This window comes from Amblyomma mixtum, chromosome 6, assembly GCF_055824585.1.
Source record: "Amblyomma mixtum isolate Tamu chromosome 6, ASM5582458v1, whole genome shotgun sequence".
NCBI classification, from domain to species: domain Eukaryota; kingdom Metazoa; phylum Arthropoda; class Arachnida; order Ixodida; family Ixodidae; genus Amblyomma; species Amblyomma mixtum.
This window is the reverse complement of record NC_143017.1, coordinates 161,696,645-161,701,795: the sequence shown is the minus strand read 5'-3', so window position 1 is coordinate 161,701,795 and position 5,151 is coordinate 161,696,645.

Sequence of the window (5,151 nt, the reverse complement as noted above, 5' to 3'; positions counted from 1 at the left end):
TAAAAGTTAAAGCTGAGGGAACAAAAGCTAAGGCGCTAAAGATAAAGAAGTATAGTATTTGCAATATTCTTATCAGTGTACGCTCTGTGAAGTGATACGTGGTTTGTTTTTTGTTTTTTTGCTCCGACCAAAAAGGTCGTATATTATGGTTCGTAATGGCTTTTCAAACGATCTCCGAGAGGCCTAGCTCAGAAGGCTGTCGCTTGATACAGATTATGTACGGAGCTTGATACAGATTAGGGCTGTTTCCAAAGAACCTCCTGCTTCACCTTTCATGTATATGCAGATTATGCGTAAAAGACGTTTTTACGCTTACCTAGTCTCGGCTGGAGCAAATAATTTCCTTAGCTGATCAGATGTTTGCTGCTTTTAGGTTCTGATCGATTTTGTTTTCTTAATGAGACGCTTAAGAGTTCAGCATTAGTCACATTCCGTGGCACCATGGTGCATTACTTATTTTGAGAAGGAAGGGCTTGTGCGGAGATTGAACGGTTTGTTTCACAGGTTCAGAGGCGTCACACATCGTCAAGCCACGCAAAAAAGTCTTGCTATGAATTTTGTGAACGATTTATTGTCATTTTCTCTCTCCCCACCCAAAATTAAAGACAGATTTTAGTTCGGCTACTTGTGTTGCCTTCCGCCTGTGTCCTGGACGTTTCCCAAATAAAAGGAAGCTAGGGTAAAGAACTCAGTTGAACAGCTTTGCCCCGACCCCTCCCCGTAGCAGCAATTTATTGCTCTACAGCTGATTATGTAAATCTAACATATTTCATAAAAGCTTTAAAGCCATTAAAATTAAGAGAGCCTTCGTAATAACATAAGCACCACTGCGACGCCTCGCCTGCAAAAAGGGCCTTTCTAGATTTAATTCTCACTCGTGTTCCTCGAAAACCGCGCATAATTGAATTCTGGGGCGTACACGGACGCCTCGACTTCTGGCATGGGAGCTGTCTTTAGATATTAAATACAGCCATACCGGCTTGTTTTTTTTTTCTTTTCTCTGGCACGTAAGTACCTTCACGTGTTGGAGAAAAGCAAGAAAAGTCATTGACCCAACATTTGCAAAAATCCCCATTTCAGCCCGGTAACAGTGGCTCCCGCGCACAATGCAGCCCCTTTTTACTGGACGGACGCATTCAACCGTCTAAAAGGTTGTAAGCTGCATGAAGGTAAAAATAAAATATGCAGTTACAGTTACTAGATATATGTAGTTATAAGCAGAACCTATGTATGCCTGTGTATGACATTGTCGAGCTCTCCCTAAGCTCATAAAGGGTGTAAAAATTGCGTTCCTAGGATTTTAAACGAGTTCAGCGGTTTTTTTTTTCATGCTAGGAATTTTGTGCGGATCTCTTGCATGTAAGCAAATACTCTGTTTTCTTCTCAGAAGTGAGCTCTAGGTAGGCTTGAGCTCAAAGTCTTTTCAGCACTAGAGTGTACTATCGTGAATAACACTAACACTTTTTCTTTTTTTTCATGCGCATTCAGTTACGCCCTCATTTTAGTCATGGCGCTCGTTTCTTGAGCCTGAAGCCGCGACAAGCATTTTTTTTACTCTTGAGGTTGTTGCGCTCAGCAGGTGTAGTTTTACGCGTTTTCAAAAAATATTGCGGCAACCATCACAGCACAAAGGGAGTCTCTACCCATGTTTTCGATACTTTGCACAGAACAAAAAGAAAAACGGCAGATTAAATAAAAGCCTACGCAAGCACCGGTGGAAGCCATTTTCTATGTTTTGCTGCGTATGCTATTGTAAAGGCGAAAAGATAAATAAATATGTATATAGCAAGTCGAAGCGAGCGCTGTCTAGACTTTGTGATCAAATACCACAGCTATTCAATTTTCGAGACGTGAACTTCCCTCTGGTTATTTTACCCCGCACTCTTTCGTCATATTCCTCGTGCGCAGCGCGAGATCTTCTTTTGGGGAACGCGTGTGCAAAGATTAGTTTTCTGAGGTCGCTTTTTTTACTCCTTGCGATCTCCTAGGAGATGTCTTTAAAAAATGAGATTTTTCTGTGTGAGGTTAAAGCGAAACGCCCATATTGCCTTTGAGAAATGGATGTGTGACACGCCGCTTTTTCTCCTCGTTCTGTGCTACTTGGCGCCTAAGCCTATTTGTTCTTCTTGCCTTCACCATGTCCACGTACAAGACTTTCATGAAAGAAGCAGGTTTGTCTTTTTGTGCCTTTTTAGTCAAAGCTAGCGCTATCGTCTGAAAATGAGAAGAAAATAGTTCCAATAACCCGCACAGTGGCGGAGAATGCATTAGTTAGGTCATTTGCACGGGTCACAGCTCATGCTCCAGCGTAGGGAAAAGGGGCTGGACTTACGTCTCCGCCATGTTGCCCAAGTGGTGTTTTCGGGGATTCACACAATGTACTGCATGTACTCGTGTACTGCGTGCATTAAAACACAGAGAGAAGGACCTTCTCACTTCTTTTAAAATGAGCAGGGGTGACACATGGCTTTCTGCATGACGTTCTTTGCCTGGAAGAGAACCGAATAATTAGGAGAGAAATTTCCCGTCCTCTCTACAATCCCTTCAGGACACTCAACTGGCTTCCATACGGTGAATGTGGCAGTGTGGGTGCCTGTGGACGTGGTGACCACGGTTTGCTAGAAAATAGACCTTTGTTAAACTCTCGTCTTTAATTATTATTCAAGCGTTGCTGAAATGGATTGATTGTCGGCAGAATAATGAAGGACTAACATAGCAACCGCAGCTTCAACTTCGACTAGTTAACAATGGAACATTGTTATGCACCTTGGTCATCTGGTTCATGGTACCACCCGAAGCACTGTGGTCGGAGCAGATAATAGAGATGGCGACGCTATTGGGAAGCACGAGGGGGAACAAAATGTACTAATTTAGCGCAGAAAAAAGCAATGTTCCGGGTTCATTTTCGTGCCAAACCCGCAAGTGGATGAGCATTAAAAACATTTCTCTCTGTGTTTATTTCTGACCATTCTTCACTAAGTTCTGCTGACTGTTCCAAGGTAGGCTTGAGACTTCTAATTTTTCTGTCATGGGGACAGAATATTGAGCGTTAGAAAGGAAGAGAAAAAAGCAAATGAATAAATATACTGGCGCTCCTCACGATTCCTTTCTTTTGCACGTATTCTCAGGCTTGAAAATTTAAGCGGAATGATTGACGAGGCTTCTTCGAACACTCTGCAGTCTCAAATTGGAAGACAACTCATTTGTGTCAGCCTACAGGATCACTGAATGTGACTATCTGTAACAACCATAATGTTACATTTGCCGGCGAGCTAAAACGTACTATAGCGAAAATATTTTGCTCTCTATTGCAGCGTTAGTCTGTGCTGATTTATTGTTCTTTTTTTACATTAACGCTCTCGTAAAGAACGATGATAAATCACTTTACGCAGAGTGGAAGGAGAGTAAGTATTCACTTTCATTTTACCTCCAGCCGGCTGAACGATGCATTCTCGCTTCCTAGCAGAAACATTGTATCGGTAACAAGGTTATCATGGTCACAGGCGGGGCGTCTGTGGTTGTGAAATGCCAGCAAAGCACCATGCGATGCCCGAATGGCGCCTCAGCCGCGCATTGGCTTCCTCGCGTGGCCTTACTGCGAAGTCTGTAGATTGAGATTGATGGATGCGCGGCGCGCGGAATTCCGCTCCTGGTATTCCGGCCGTGGTACTCCGCCGTTCTTGTTCTCCGTAGCCGCATTTTGGGCTCTTGTTTCAGTACTTCCTCCTTTGGGGCATGCGTGAACCACAGCGCTTTGGTTGTGGACTTGCTATTCTTGTTGAGGATTATAATAATAGCACGTTCTACTTAATAGAATCGAAACGGCCCTTTTTCTAAAAACCGGGCTTCAATACAAACTTTTTTATTCTGTTTTGAGTTTGTACTAGGATACGACAGCATTTTTTGACTACTGCACCGCAGGGGCAGCAAGTAAATGCACCAAGGGCAGAGATTTTTGTGCAAAGCGTATCTGCGAAACTTCTTCCTCTACTTCCAGCTCCCGGTTTTCTTGCGCGAATTTTACGGCCTGGTTTTCACAGAATGTAAAGCCGCAAAATGCGCATCGTTTTTAAGAAAAGTTTGCCTTTAGTTCACTATGCTAGATCTGCCTGAATCAGACTGCGCTATGGGAATCCTTTCAGTGCACTGCATTCGCCGTATCAAGTCTCATTGCATTACGTCAATCAGCGAAGGAATCATAGTTTTTTTTTAACTTATTGCCCTGCAGAAGAAGATGACGCAGTATTTTCCTTGATTGCCTATCATATGATCCTTGCTTGATTACCGTAAGGAGAGTGGTTGCGCAGATCAGTATTTCCAGGGATACCTAATTAGCTTATGTGTGGACAATGCGATAGCAGTAGAAGCTGTTGGTTTCTGAACCGGAAGCAACGTCACTTCCACTCTGGTTAAGTCACGTCTCTGCAGCCAATGTGAATTATCCAGTCTGATGACAGGACTTCCCTCCATCCTGTGGGAGAGTTTTGTGACCGACCGCGCATTTTTTTCCAGTTGAGGCTTTTAATGTTGTCGCGTTAATAAACAAAATTCTTCAAAAAAAATGCACGATTCCTCTTAAACCTCGTGAGAAAATCTGCTTCGCGAGCTTATGTTTTACTCATAGGAGGCTTCTGGGAACATTTAGTGTCGCTTTGTTGTGCCGATAAATATCGCAGCTGGCTACAAAATGGGGTATTGTGCGAGCTTTAACTTAAGAAAAGCTGTCACTCGTTGCGACGGGTTTCGGTGCTGCAGTATATTGGGTGATATGCGCCGTCACATGTGCGACAGACTCGGGGACAAGTGTGACTAAGAACTGCGACGCCCTACCACCGCGCAGACGGAACCTACACTGCTACTCACATACTTCTTCAAACTCGAATGTAATTAGAGGCCAGTAACTTGCAGTGGATGTAGGTGCTGACGATCGTAAGGTCTAAGCGAATGTAGATCACCGTTCACAACACAATCAAAATAAATGCGCAGTTCATTAGAAATTTTGAATGCTTCTTCAATTCATATTACAGCCGCCGCGGTGGCTCAGTGGTTATGATGCTCGGCTGCTGGATCGAAAGACGTGGATTCGATCACGGCCACTACTGTCGCATATCGCTGGAGACAAAAATCCTAGAGGCCTGTACACTGCGCAAT